The following is a 16038-nucleotide window of genomic DNA, read 5'->3' on the forward strand; positions in this document are numbered from 1 at the left end:
TTAACAGTAACGTGGAGGACTTTCCTTGAAGGAGGAAAGTAAAATATGTACATTATTATACAAACAAACCATTCACCTTTGATAGCTATTGACATTCTTGGAGGCCCATGCCTGGTGACCCTGTCCCAGGGGGCAGAAACCACATCATTCTGTCCCTACCAAAGCTGTGAGGGATCTGGCAATTATATAACTCAAATATGTACTTTTAAAGTCACAATCTGTACCCTAAGTAATGAGAATTTTCAACAGTCATTTGCACCAGATATGAGAGAAGGCATATTTTTGTATGCAATATTTTGCCTTGCTTTGAATAAGACTTCAAAGCAAACTTGTGACAACTGTAGCTTTTCCAAGAATTGACAAGAATGTTTCATCATGTATTTCCATACCAGCGTGAGGTATTTATATCTGGCATAAAGTGACTGGAAACCATAGCAAGGCATGTAAGAATGTATTTTAAAATGGCAACAGATCCATTTTTCACACATGACTCCAAAATTAAATATGGAGTACTGGATTAACAAAATAGCCAAGTGGTAATAAAGATTACCTGATTTCGAAGAACTTATTGAAATAAACTTCTGGAAGACTGCTATTGGGTTACAATCATGTTTTCATATACTTACAAACACATTTCTATTTCATATTCTTGAAGGATATGATATCTAGTAGTGGGCTTATGAGAAATTTTTCTTGGAATTCAGATGAGCTCTGCTACTTGTTCTATATACTCTTGGATCAACAAGTATAGCCATAGATCGGGAGTGATAGCTCGTATCAACAATCTCAGTTTGGTATACAAAGACAGGAGAATCTTTGTCACAAGTTTAAGACCTGTTAGGTCTATGTAGTGAGTTCTAAGCCAGCCAGGACCACACAGCAAGACCCCAAGACTCAAACAACAATAACAGCAACAACAGAATTACAACTGGAAGTATGGATATTATAATAAACAACATGGAACTTTTATACCAAAAATACAATTGATAAAGTATCTTCCAAAATTAATCTTGTCAAGCTTACATCACTAGAGTTATAAAATATGCAATATATTTATAGACTTTTATCTTGTTTGTAACTCAGCTAGATAGCTTAGAATATGTGACTGTAATTCTACACAGCAATATGTTTTGAAGGCCTGAGTTGCTTTCTTCTTTATTCGGTGTTTTACGTAATAAATATATCCCTTTCAAAGCTCTATGTTATAAAGCAGAGGTAATTAAAACACCTCCTTTTTTAATTTGTTACAAGTCCTCACAGGGAGTACCATCATTTTTGTTCTTTCAAAAGTTTATTAATCTCTGACTGAAAAGACTCAGCAAAATAGATATATTCTTTATTCAATTATCTACAAAAACCAAGCACATTATTTACTGTGACATATGAGGCATGTAAAACAAGTTAATGGAATCTATAGTATTAGAAACCTTCATGGAAGTAGGTATTGATGAGTTCTAAAATTATCCTGTAGTTTCTTTATGCATCATGTCATTGAAGTAAATGTATTGAAGATGGTGAGAAGTAGAACTGATTTAAATTCATGAGGAAAACCTGCCTCTTGATTGCTAATAAGCAAACACTAGTAAGAAAAACAAGTGTGCTGTTCCAAGAAGGCTGTATTATTGTATTGTATGTGTGTATAAAGACATATTTTTATAAACTGTTTAAAGTGCCATATTATCTGGTTGAATACCATGAATACAAATGGGAATATAATAGAAAATCTGGGCTGCGAATTGAATAGGTATCATCCAAACACTTTCTACAGATAAAAATTATTTCCAAGTAGAATATCTGGATTTAAACTGCTTGTTAATTTCCAAGAATGTTGTTACAATTGTCTGCATATCTACACTGTTAACATTGGCTTTAGTTCAATAAGCATTTACTGTATAGTTATCATGTTAAGTGCAGATAATGGAAAGAGGACTACACAAACATGAATTAAACATTGTCTGGTACCAGTTATCAAAGAGGTTAAAATACAGTAGAAGAAATCATGCATACAATTAACTTATGAATAAAATAATTATATCCTAAACAGAATTTTGTACAATAATTTAGCAGCTATTGTTAAAATGTGAACTTAATGATCTAATTCTTAATATTTTTATGTTTACCATGATATTGAGAGGAATGAGGAAAAGGAAAAATGATATTATTGACAATTCTTGCCACCAAACTTTCATATTCTCAGCTAGGATGGGTCTACATAGCAACCAGTCCTCATTATATAAAAGTAAGTTTAAAACAATGGCAAAGCAATATATCAAAAGGAGAAAACAATATAATATTGGGTGCATAAATTCTAAGGATTCAACATGAATAAAAGTTATATAAAATAGTTTTGGAAAAAAATCAAGGTTTCTTCTAGTTTTAAAAAGTTCCTGAGGAAATCACATAGTGATTCTGAAATCACAGTTTGTATTGATAACATTGTCTACTATTGATGTAAAAATAAATCTTATTAGTCACATACATAATATAAAATTTACTTGGTCCAAAAAGCCTTCCCTGACTTCAAATTTCAGTGATTACCTCCTCCAGTGGGCTGCTATAAACCTTATTATGTATATCATTCATAAAGCACCTGATGATAATTTCTGTATAGTTGTTCTGTGGTTTTTTAAAAAGAGATTTACTACTGTCTATCTCTATATGAATTAATCACAATCTCCTTGATAGGAACAGATACATTTTAAAATACTTTGTAAGAATAACTCCTAGTATAGTGACATTCAGATTTTGAGTGAATTTTCCATAAATATTTATTCTAAGACAAACTTTTCTAATTGATATTAAAGAACCACATCAATAGCTAATTAATATGTCTAAAGTTTTGAGGGCTGTAGATACAACTTTTTTTTGTACTCAAATACTCTTATTATGGACAAGATATGGAGTAAGTAGTTTTGGCTTCCTAAGTATAGAAATCAGTGTTGCTGAGAACTTTTCAATAATGACAGAATAACCTAATTTAGTATTGCACTCCTGCAAATACAAGTAGAAAAGGGAGGGTAAGCAATGCCTTTGTAACATTGATGGCAAAAAGACTTAAATACAATTAGTCCCAACCCCTGCCTTAGTTAGTTATGCATCACCAATGAAGCACAGTGTGATAGATGTGGTTGCAGTTCTCATTACAAATAAGAACAAATATAAGAGGAATCATTTTGTAAAGTTCCTCCATAGTGATTTAGGGAGGAATATATTTTGAATTTTGGTATTATCTACTTTTTTCTCATTTGGTTGTAACAAGAGCCTTGCCACAGTATGGTTTCTGAGCACTGGTTTTTGATGTTTTGCGTATAAAATGGAGATAGAAAAAGGCTTGCAGCACAATAAACTTTAGGTTCTGCACAGCAGTTGTGGTTGCTTCAAACAAGTCTTTTAAAATAAGTAGGTCAAGTATAGTATACAGATTCAGAATTCTCTTATAACAGAATTATCAAAATGACTAAGACATTAGTTTCCTTTTAAAGTTTTAACTTATCCAGAGTTGGATTGTGTCCTGATCTACATTGTTCATAAATGAAGTAAACACTTAGAAATTTTTAAAAGACACATTTCTTATTTATCATTGTTCACAAGAAATATTTCGCCTTAGGCTCCATTTTTAAAAGAGAGAAATCCTAGAAATAATTGTGAAGTGATACAATAAATCAGAGTAAAATTGCTATTATTTTGTACCCTTAGATAAAAATGCTAATCAATCACTGGGGGAAAAAAGGCCACAATGAAAGAATGTTTTAGAATAATCAATAAAATTATCTTTAGTCTGAGTCAGAACTATTAATTAGGTTTCCTGAATCTTATGGATTTCAACATGGTTATACCTTTTGATTTCTCACTGTTCTTTTGCTAATGTAAGAAAAATTAAGAAATCACAAGTCCATCTTGTTACTTAGGAAGATTTGAAAGCATTACACTGAGATGTGTTGTGAAAACCCTCTTGTAAATTGGATCAAAGTATTTGCATCCAACTAAGAAAATAATTAATGAATCAAGTCTTGTAAAAATTTGAAATAGATATAGATACATATATATACATATATATATGTATATATATATATATATCTGTGTATCTATGACTACAGTCAAGTGCCTTTACAACATCTAAAATTCTCCTCATGCAATTTAACTATTTATTAATAATTCCATGTTATGCCAAAAGTAACCATAATGAGAAAAAATTAAGAGACCTTAAAATCTTTGTGTGAATAATAAGGAATAAGGAAAATACTAGATTTTGAAGTCAAAGAATAGAGTACCTATTTTAGCGCATACATAACTATGTACCGAATTCATACCTTTTCATATTGTTTTTCCAAAAAGGTAATAAACAATAATACAACTTTCAAATTACATTGATATAAATTCTGATGCCCAGATTCAGACTATCAGTATTCATTTCTTTTTACATATTCAATGCTACTTGAATTATCATGGTAATTTTAAAAGGGTGATTTGTTTGGTGTGAACTGATTGGTGTCCATCATGGTACCCTTCAGAACAGATTATTCTTCTTTTAATTCATCCCTAGAGTCTTATTATAGTCGATTACTGAAGTGTTATTTCTACATCCATCCCAGCAGAAGTTGCATAGCTAAGGTACCAGGCACAATAGCTATATGAAAATTGGAAAATAACCCAGATGTCTGAAGCATTATTTGCTGCTTTCTAGGTACTTCATCCTATCAACCACAACAGAGAAGTAGAGAAAAGTTTAACACAAATTTTAAGTATAACTTTTATTTACCAGGTGTAATTATCACTTTCTGAACCCTGGCTGGCTGGTTCAACTCAGCTGTTCTGGCTCAAACTCCTCTCCACACTGACTGATTCAGTCTGGCTTCTATCAGATTCTCACTGAATTGCTCTGCTTGGCCTCAAACTAACTCTGACAACATCTAATCTTCTGGCTGCTTCTTATACTCTGGCTTCAACTACTGACCTGCACTGAAGTACACGAACTCGTGAATGGCCTCAACTCTACTGCACTTCACTCACTCCACTGATTCCCAACTGACTCAACTCCCAGCTCACTAACTGAACTGTTTCTTCCTGTGCTTCTCTTAAATAGCTCATCTCCGGAGAATCCGGAGTATCCTATCTCTAACTCATTCTGTCAAATCTTTCTTTGATTAGACATTATTGTTTGAGATTAAAAGTGTGTACTAAAGGCCAGTATACACTGTTTACTGTGTGTATTCAAGCCAGAGAGATTAAAGGTGTGTAGAGTGTCTGCATTCCAGCCAACAACACAGGCCTAGGTCTTTGGATGTGATCCCTTCTCAGAGTAGCAATGTTGCTAGATTAAAATTCCTCTACAACAAATACTGTAGAATTTCATTTTTTAATATATTATCTCACACAGCTCCTCAGGCCCTTATGGAGTTGATGTCTGATAAGAAACTTATCATAGCTATTTATTGGAATTTTAAAGTTGTAGATTTGACATAATGTATTAGGTAGTTTTATGTCAGTTTGGCACAAGCTAACGTCATCTGAGAGGAGGGATCCTTAATTAAGAAAGTGACTCCATAATATCTGGCTGTAGGCATGCCTGTCAGATATTTTCTTAATCAATGATTGGTGGGGGAGGGAGGGTGCAGCCTATTGTGGTGGTATTATCCCTGGGCTGATGGTCCTGGGGTCTATAAGAAAGCAAGCTGAGCAAGCCACAGAGAGCACACTTTCATGGTGTCTGTATTAACTCCTGCATCCAGGTTCCTGCCCTGTTTGAGTTTCTGTCCTGACTTCCTTTGATCAATTGTGATGTGGAGGCATAAGCCAAATAGACCAAGCTGCTTTGGTTATGTCATTTCATTACAGCAATAGTAACCCAAACTAGTATACTTAATGATCTGGATATCTCCTCCAAACTTCTGACTGGGTAATAATAACCATGATATCTTTGTTTACTTAGTAGAAAAATACTAGTGACTTAGCTTTCTAATCTGTATCTGATCTGTTGTATATGTAGCAGATTTTATTCTATTGATCATTGGAACTGGAGAAAATAATGGCTACTTGTATCCAAGAAAGTAAAATTTCATATTCATATATTTATTGTTTTTCATTGGCTTAGGCAATAATTAGCTATTATTTATTTTGTGATAGGAACTTTTTTAGGTCCTAAAGATATGGAAAATGGCATCACCTCTAAAGGTATTACATTAAAATAGAAGGAAAAGCAAGTAATCAAGAAAGTAAATGTACAAAATAATGGTTGGAGGAATCTATGTTGGAAAGGATGTGTAAAGAAGTCATGCTTAAGGAGGTTGCATTTAATTGAGCCTCTTACAGAAGATAAGTGTCATATAAAAAATATGTCCTAGTTAGCATTAACTGTCAAATTGTCATTGCTTAATGAACGAAAATATTCCTGAAGGGACAGCAAGCAGTGAAAAAAGATGGGCCAGAAATTCTTTATACAGTGCTGAGGAAGAGCAGGATGGAGAGGTGGAATCAAGGGTGCAGTTTTTGCTTTGTTAAATTTTAGTACCAATTCAATACCAAGTGGAGATGCCAATGTACAGTGAATTTGGAGTGTGAGGACCAAAGCAGATAAAGTAGACATCTCACTTGGTAGCTATCAATGTATAAATGAATTTATAGCCACGAGCTTTACAAGATCATTTACAAAATATATAGGTAGAAGACATTTATCACATCACATTTCTCTATCACTTCAGTTGTTACTGCCATATTTTTCATCATATTTTCAGTTTCCTGGTTTCTGTGTTTCCTATTTAAGAATTCTATTTCCTGACATTTTGATACATTTATCTTTCTTAATGTCTCACTGAACTTAGGTTATTATTGTGAATCCTGACTCATAAAGATGTACCTTGCAGAGCACTGGTTTTGTACTTGTGAGCTCATTCAGGTGCTTTCTATTAACTGCCAATGTTTCCCCTGATTTCATCTACATCTTTTACATTTAGAGCCAGATTTTTAAATCAATTATCTATTATGGGACATAATTAGGATTTCTGATTCATACAGCAATAAAAATACTTTGGCAGTAGATATCCAATAACTACTGTAGGGAAGCATGAGTATATGAAACACAACACTAAGTGAACAGGAAGCCATAGAAACGTCTTGATGGCTAAATTCTTCTTAGAACAGTAGTGTTTTGGGTTTTTTTTTTAATTATAGGCTTGATAATTTCTTGGAACTCTCTAACATATAAAACCACCCCAGTGAATCATCCTTTATGAATGTATTCTAATTTTATTCATGTAGTATGGATGAATTACATGTTAATATGGACAATAAAATCAAATTTTGTGAAGTGGAAGCAAGTTACCATCTATACTGCTGTCAAAATTTCCATATTACTAAGACTATACTACCTACAAAGTACAAAACTGACACATATCAATGTTTTTTTTTCTTTCCTAATGACACATTGTAACAGACAACTTAGAAGTGGCCAATTTAGGTCCATTAGTTGAGGCATATAATGTCAAAGATAAAAAGATTCTTCAAGTACAAAAAAGTTTTGTTAATAAAGGTTTTCTGTTTGTAATATTACATTTAGCACCTATGTGTAAATAGAACATAGGTATGCAAAAAACATGTGGCTCTATTCCCCTGCACTTCTGTCTTTTTAGAGTGATAATTAATTAAATTAGTTGATCCATTAGGTAAAATTAGGCTAAGAGCATTATATACTCATCTGTGAACAAAATTTTTGGGAAGAGTCATAATTGAAATCTACACTCATGGGTATTATGTAGAAAGTAGAATTCATAAATAGACAAAACACTACCATGAACTGAAAATAATCTTCAGATATAAATTTTATTAAATTATAAAACATTAGAGCTGGAAGAGATTATGGAAATTGCCTTCTGAGTTAAAATTAATCTTCTTCAAGGTAATTTTTTTGACATAGAAGAGCAGAGTATATATGGTTTTGGATTTTGACCCTGGACTCTTTCTAGTGTATTATATTGCTTCAGTACTGAAAGAGAAATTATTATTTGAGATGAGATTAAAGAACACTATTTTTGCAAATGCTAAGAGATATAATTTCTTATCTTTAGACAAGAAATGCACATATGATAAACTCTTACTGGCCAACATTGATCAACAGATGGTATTTTGTTTCATACAGTAGACTCTATTACTATGGAGTTTGCAATTTGACTTCTCAGTTACACACTGAGCAAGGACCTGGATACTTTTTAAAATGAATTATGTTGTGTGAGTATAAATGTTATGTCTTCCTGGTGGTTTTTCTCTTATTTTTATTGTTTTTGTTTTATTAATGTAAGCATCAATATAAAATCATGTGTTTTAAGACAACCAGTGTGTATTTATTTGCTGTTGTTAGTTTTCTCGATGATAGTAAATTTCGCTCAGTGTAACAAGTAGGGAGCCTCTGTAAGTTGACTTAGAATATTTTGAACTTGAGATAGAATTCTTTTTGCTTATTTTATTGTTGTAAAAACATTAATTTCTCTTATGAGTTATTTAAAACTGTTAAAAACTGAAGCAGAAAATGGATAATTGTTTACTAGTAGCTTGGACTAGGTAAATAGGTATTATTATTCAGGAAATATATATCTATGTGAAATTAATAAATTCCAGATATGTGTTTTACATAATTTCTATAGTTAACAACCCTGTATTTTACCAGTAAGAATTTGCTTAAATGGTGTGTTTCATTTAGAGGTTGATATTCCTTTGCATTTGTGAACCAGGGCATAAAGTGGAGAGAAGAAGAAAAGGATCAGCGTTAGAACTACATAAACTACAAAATGATAATATGGTTGCTTGTTATTACATCCTGATTATTTTAAAGCTATGGCAAGAAACTATTCAATGATTACCGGAGATTCCCTTGGAAGCATTGCAGTGATATATGATAAACACCATTTTTAGACTGGTAACCTTGATTTCTAAGAACTCACACTCTCAGCTACATCGACTATTCCATTCCTATTTGGCTCTCTAGCATTATGTACTCACCTGGTACTCTCCATTGAGATGTCTTTTCATTGCAAACAATGTTTATTCTCTCTCTCTCTCTCTCTCTCTCTCTCTCTCTCTCTCTCTCTCTCTCTCTGTATGTGAATGTACACATGCTCATGGTACATGCATATACACGTGCACTTGCATGCATTGCTAAACATTGAACTTTTGCACAACTATTCTTTCACTGAGCTAAATCATCAGCTCTGAGTTAGTTCAAGGACAGCCTGGGACAGAACATGTTCTAGGTGAAGAAGCTTAAGTCCAGGGTTAGTGATACATGCCTTTGATCCCAACACTCAGGAGACAGAGCCATGCAGATCTTTGTGTTCAAGGTCAGCCTGGGACAAAACAAATTCCAGATTCAAGTGTGGAGGTACACATGTTTAATCTGACCACACCTTCTGCGGGAGGCCTTCTGCATAAGGACATTGGAAGAAGGAAGACTCACTCTTCTTTGGCTGCTTGCACTTACTTGCCAGCACAGCTGTTAGAACCTACTTCTTCAAGATTCCAGCTTAGACAGAAGACCAGCTGAAACAACTAGCCATGTGGACTGAGCAACTACTAGATTCTTGGACTGCCCATTGTTGGCTTAGTTGGACTGCAGACTATAAGTCATTACAATAAAGCACATTAATATATAGAGACATCCCATAAGTTTGGTGTCTCTAGAGAACTCTGACTAATACACCTTCCAAAGTATATCACTTTTTATTTCTCCCCAGAATGATATTCTCCAGTCATTATTTCTTTTCCCATTGATTCTATAAGGTTACTGGGCAGTGGTGGCGCATACCTTTAATCCCAACACTTAGGAGGCAGAGGCAGGAGGATTTCTGAGTTCGAGACCAGCCTGGTCTACAGAGTGAGTTCCAGGACAGCCAGGGCTACACAGAGAAACCCTGTCTCGAAAAAACAAAATAAATAAATAAATAAATAAATAAATAAGATTCTATAAGGTCAACTCCTAACGTTTCTTTACCTCTTCTCAAAACACCTTTTCTTATCATTATATAGCTCCAAGTTTTCCATCTTTGACACTCAACTTAGCTGTAAATCCTCTTTAATTTTTTTCCAATTATTAAAGCTAATAGGAAGCTCTCACAATTCTGAATTTCTGGAAGCACAACATTATATATAATTTCAGGTTACTATTTCCTCTTTTTAGACTATGTCTTACCACATTTGGTGTGGGAACAGCAGGGATCATGGATAGTTTTCTTATACCTCGTGAGTCTCAATTCTTTTATCAGAAATTTGAAGTTCATTGTACAAACTTCAGAATTGTTTTCAGAAAATATACTAGCAGATTTTTTTAAACACATACATTCTTGAAAACTGTAGTTGATTTTGCGGTATTAACCTACTATATAGTGTTCTAAATATAGTAGATGCACAGGAAAAGTTCTGACTGAACTGGACATAGAGAACCATAGAACAACACCACAATTGTCATAACATTGCTAGTTTTGTATCTGTGGATCTTCAAAGTTATTTTTACCCACTGCCTAAAGGAAGAGAAAAGAATTAAGGGCAAAGGAATACATTTATAAGGTGCTGAAATGTCCAGTATTAAGAAAACAGAAAAAGTGAACTTGTCTTGTTGAAACTGTAAGGATTCTTTTTGTTGAATTCCTGTTTAAGTATAAAATATCTGAGCATTATAAAGTATGATACAAGAATCCTTTTCCAATTCCACCAGCCACATAATGCCTTTTTATAGTAGCAGAATAAGAAATGACCCAAGATATTCTTACATTTTCAAAGAAATAAGAACCATAGGAGAGACGTTAGCTCAAGATAAACTCAGAAAGACAGAAAAGAGAAGAAGAGAAAAGAGAAGAGAGGAGGCAAGGCAAGGCAAGAGGAGGAGAGGAGAGGAGAGACGAGTAATTTTCCATTAATAAAGAAATATAATCCAGTCTTTTCGACTTAGTTTGTCAGAAAGAAGAGACTGAAACTGGCAAGATCTTACTTGATATCAAATGTAGCCATTTCTAGGCAATTTCCTATGTGCTTAGGGTTTGAGGATAATTGCAAATATCTCAAAAGGACATAATTATGCCTCTTCAGGTCATTTCATATAATTATTAGCATAACACTCATAGATGTTAAAGAGAATTGTTAATTATCATCATCTTCTTCATTTAAATGCATGACAGGCTTCTTTACAATTCTCAAAGTGCTTTCCATACATTCAGATTCAATGACCACCTAATTCAATTATAATCAACTTTTATATCATGTGTGCTTTTACATACATCTCCTGTCCTCTTGACAACACTTTAAAAGTAAGGAGAATATGAGAATTATTCATATTCAGAAGATTCAGAGAAACTACGACTTTCTAAAACTACATGGACAGTTTGTGTTAGAGAGGGAACTGAAATGCATGATTTATAAATGAATACCAGTTCCTATTTTCTGTTTTACAATACTAACACCAGTTAGGTTCTTAACAAATCCATTTTTATAAATTACTAACATGTCAGATTTAATTTTTCAAAGCACAAAATCATTTCTTCCACAGATATTACTGACTGTCATCACTATGATTCCATAGCCCACTCATTCTTCTAGGCTGACAAAATTATTTTATGTTCCTTTATTAGTTGTTCCTTGGTACCATAAATTATCAAAACATTGATGATGTACCATAAATTATCTAAAAACTGATGAATTTTCATCTATATATACATCAAAATTATCTCAGGCATTTTTGCATTTACCTGGAGTGTAAAACATAGGTCATTATATCACTTCAAGCTTTAGCCCTCTCAATTTAAAAAAATATATATAGAAAAGTGAATACTCTTTCTGGTAATATAATTCCATTATTCAACAATTCAACAAGTTTATTGTGTTAGGAAAATTGAGGTCAGAACATAATTTTTTTCATCTCTTTGAAAGCATAATGGGGAAATGCAGGGAATGATAGATCTTGTTTTATGCACCTACTTTAAATTTAATTTTACAAGAATGTATTCCTACAATTTTAAAAATAAGAAATTATTATCAAAAACTAACTCATCCTTCTCTGCTAGAAATATTTATCAAGAGCCTAAAAAGCCCTTTGATATACAAGACAGATAAATTCTTTATTTTCATGGTCATTAAAATAGTGGAAATTCTCTGAAGAAGTGAAAGGGCAGACACCTGCCAAGCTCCAACAGTGATTTCTATCATACAATTTGTACATTACTTGTTTTAAGATATTTGAGTCACACAAACTATCAGGTAACATCATAAACTTCCTGAATTAAAATAACTGGACTGCTGTCTGCAAATCTCAGATTTTCACAATCACACATGATGAATCTTTTCTACATTAGAGTTCCATAAATTATCCTTAGTAGGATAGCCTTAAAGCTTCTTCTTGTGGGTTGCCCTCATTTTCTTTTACTTCTATAATGAATATGAAGTGCTTTAAAAATTAAGTGATTTAAGACAATTCAACCACATATATGAGTAAGAGTCCATACTACCAGAACTCAGTGTAGTAACATGAGTATGGCTGAATTAAGGGGCCCTTCTCCACGACGATGAGCCAAAGGTTGTTTGGGACCAGTAGGATGGATCAATGGGTAAAGATAGGATTCATTGGATGGAAGGAAAGAATTGACTCCCCTAAGTTATATTCTGACCTCTACTTCCATACTGTTACACACAAGTCTGTATATACTCTCTCTCCTTCCCTCCCTCCCCCTCTCTCTCTCTAAATGTATTGAAAAACATTTTTCTTTTATAAGTTCTTTGAAAATTTCATGCAATGTATTTTTTAAATCATACTCACCCCCATGCATTCCTACATATACATATACACACATGCACATACATAAATATATATATATATATATGACCACATGCTATTGGAATGTATGTATATACACGCATGTATATAAAAAGTTAAAGTGGAGTTATCTAATAATGGAATAACAATGCTTTTTCTACACCCCTTAGGCCAATGAATAACCTTTAAAAGCTATGTTTCTAAGGGCATTTTGCTAGTAGCAGATACTTACATCCAAACATTGGACTGAAGTCAGGAACCCTAAGGCTGAATTAGGGGAAGGATTAAGAAGCTGAAAGGGAACTGTTTTTGCTGTTCTGGCTTTTTAGTTATACTGAATGAATTTGCAAATTGCTTTTTCTAACTCTATGAAGAATTGTGTTGAAATTTTGATGGGGATTGCATTGAATCTGTAGATTGCTTTCAGCAAGATGGCCATTTTTACTATGTTAATCCTGCTAATCCGTGAGCATGGGAGATCTTTCCAATCTTCTGAGATCTTCTTCGATTTCCTTCTTCAGAGACTTGAAGTTCTTGTCATGCAGATCTTTCACTTGCTTGGTTAGAGTAACACCAAGGTATTTTATATTATCTGTGACTATTGTGAAGGGTGTTGTTTCCCTAATTTCTTTCTCTGCCTGTTTATCCTCTGTATAGAAGAAGGCCACTGATTTGTTTGAGTTAATTTTATATCCAGCTACTTTGCTGAAGTTGTTTATCAGGTTTAGGAGCTCTCTGGTGAAATTTTGGGGGTCACACAAGTACACTATAATATCATCTGCAAATAGTGGTAATTTGACTTCTTCCTTTCCAATTTGTATCCCTTTGACTTCCTTTTGATGTCTAATTGCTCTGGCTAGGACTTCAACTACAATATTGAATAGGTAGGGAGAGAATGGGCAGCCTTGTCTAGTCCCTGATTTTAGTAGGATTGCTTCAAGTTTCTCTCCATTTAGTTTGATGTTGGCTACTGGTTTGCTGTATATTGCTTTTAAGCCTCAAACACATGGGCACAGGAGAAAATTTCCTTTGACTTGCTTAGTTAGAGTCACACCAAGGTTTTTTATATTTATTATTTGCTTAAAGTTTCTTTCATTTAACGAAAAGAAATAAAATGCTCATTTTAAGTGCATCTTTTAAAATTATTACTTTTATTATTTTACAGTCCAGTCGTTACCCCCTCGTGGTCCCATCTGCCATTCCACAGTTCCACATCCTATTTTTCTCCTCCTTTCTCTAAGAAGATGTCCCAACCTACCCCACCACGCACCCCTTGCCAGGCCTAAACACTCTCTGGGACCTCAAGTCTCTTGAGGGTTAGGCACATCTTCTTTCATTGAGGCCAGACAAGGCATTCTTCTGCTGTATTTGTGTCAGGGGCCTCATATCAGCTAGTGACATACACAAATTTGTAAGAATAAACAAACATTTTTTTGGTTTTTTTTTTTTCAAGACAGGGTTTCTCTGTGTAGCCCTGGCTGTCCTGGAACTCACTTTGTAGACCAGGATGTCCTCGAACTCAGAAATCCACCTGCCTCTGCCTCCCAAGTGCTGGGATTAAAGGCATGCACCACCACTGCCTGGCTTCACTACCTGGAGTCACTGACTGTTGTGTGTCACATTACATGAGTGTTAGGAACTGAAATCATTATTTCCAAGAATATGATCTTTACCATTGAGCTATCACTCCAGGACCCCTTACTTCCAGTTCTTTGAATAAATATCCAAATATGGAATTAATGGGTCATATTCACATTTAATTTGTTCTTGAGGAACTAGTATATTATGTTCCAGATAGCAGCTATGGTATTTTACATGCCTCTTAGTACTGTGCAGGTCTCTTGTTTCTGCATATAGTTGTTCACACTTAATTGTTTTTTAAAATAAATTATTTTTAACAATTATTTGTGAATTTAATACAAGAAACATGGATGATCTTAAGAAAAATATAGAAATAAGCAAAAACAAATAAGGTTAAAGATTAATGAAGGTAAATCTTGGCAGGGAAGAGAGTTAAAATTTGGCAGAATGTGATGAGGTTCATAGGAACATGGTGGCATATCTCTAAAAGATGTCATTTACCAAACTAAGGGATTTCAATATTAATTAGAATAAAATTATGCAAGTAAAATTTTGGCAAGTTTTTTTTGGGGTGGTGGTGGTATCACAAATAAAACCAGAAAAAGCAAAAACAAACAAACAAACAAACAAACAATAATGGATATTAGCTAGAACTCCAGTAATCCAAAATAGTTTTATTAGAGCTATAGTGATGCTTATAACAACTCCATTGTGTAGTTTGGGAATATTTAATGATAGTTTCCTTTGATTGAGACATTTTATTAAGCTCTATTCTCTATCTTTTCTATTCCTTCCTTAGCTGACATGGGGTTTTGATTTTTGACTAGAAGACAGTAATGAGGCACTTTGCTTTTTTCTGATATTTGATGATATGACTGACCATGCTTTAAGATTGGGTCTGGGGGGTTATTAAAAATATATTGGAAAGTGTTTATTAATAGACTTTTGTTTTCTTAAAAGTTCTGTTTCCCCAAAGGATCATTAATCATCTTATTTATTTATTTATTAATAGATATGAATCCCTAAGATTCATAGAGCTCATATATAGGAACAGAGCTCCTATGTAGTACTGACTTATAGTTTGTGGATGTAGTAATATGGTGAGAAAAAATTCTTCATTGGGATTTAGGTAATTACTTAGTGTCAAAGCTGAGAGTGACTATGGAGATTATTTAGCTGCTTTATTTTACTTTTATATTAATTTATTTGTAAGTAATTTGAAGCCCAGCAAAGATAAGTACCTATATCACCAGTTTCTTATACATTAGCAGTTTGATTTGCAATTTTTTTGTTATCATAATCTCTGTTCTTGAAAAAAATTATCTATCTGCTAAGCTGGCAATTGTGCTCTCATAAGTGTAGTCAGTGTCAGAATTGCTAATGTAAAGATATAAAGTTCTTCAAATTAGAATCTCATTCATGCAACTTAAAATCTTCTAGCTTTATATTCTCAGTTTTAAGCTGACAGCCATTTTCACCACTCCTCCGACCCCTGTTAAATGACAGTCTCAATGTTACACTGAAACTTCTAGGCAGTTCATTTTAAATGGAAATGGATTTAACATGAATAGTGCCCGTTATGCACTAAAAGAAGTAGCAGTTAAAGATGGAGTCACAAAAAAAAATTCCCTTTGAGAAAGAAGAGATTATACACTCTGTCAAAAAGAAGGTTG

This window comes from Mastomys coucha, chromosome X (genome assembly GCF_008632895.1).
Source record: "Mastomys coucha isolate ucsf_1 chromosome X, UCSF_Mcou_1, whole genome shotgun sequence".
NCBI classification, from domain to species: Eukaryota; Metazoa; Chordata; class Mammalia; order Rodentia; family Muridae; genus Mastomys; species Mastomys coucha.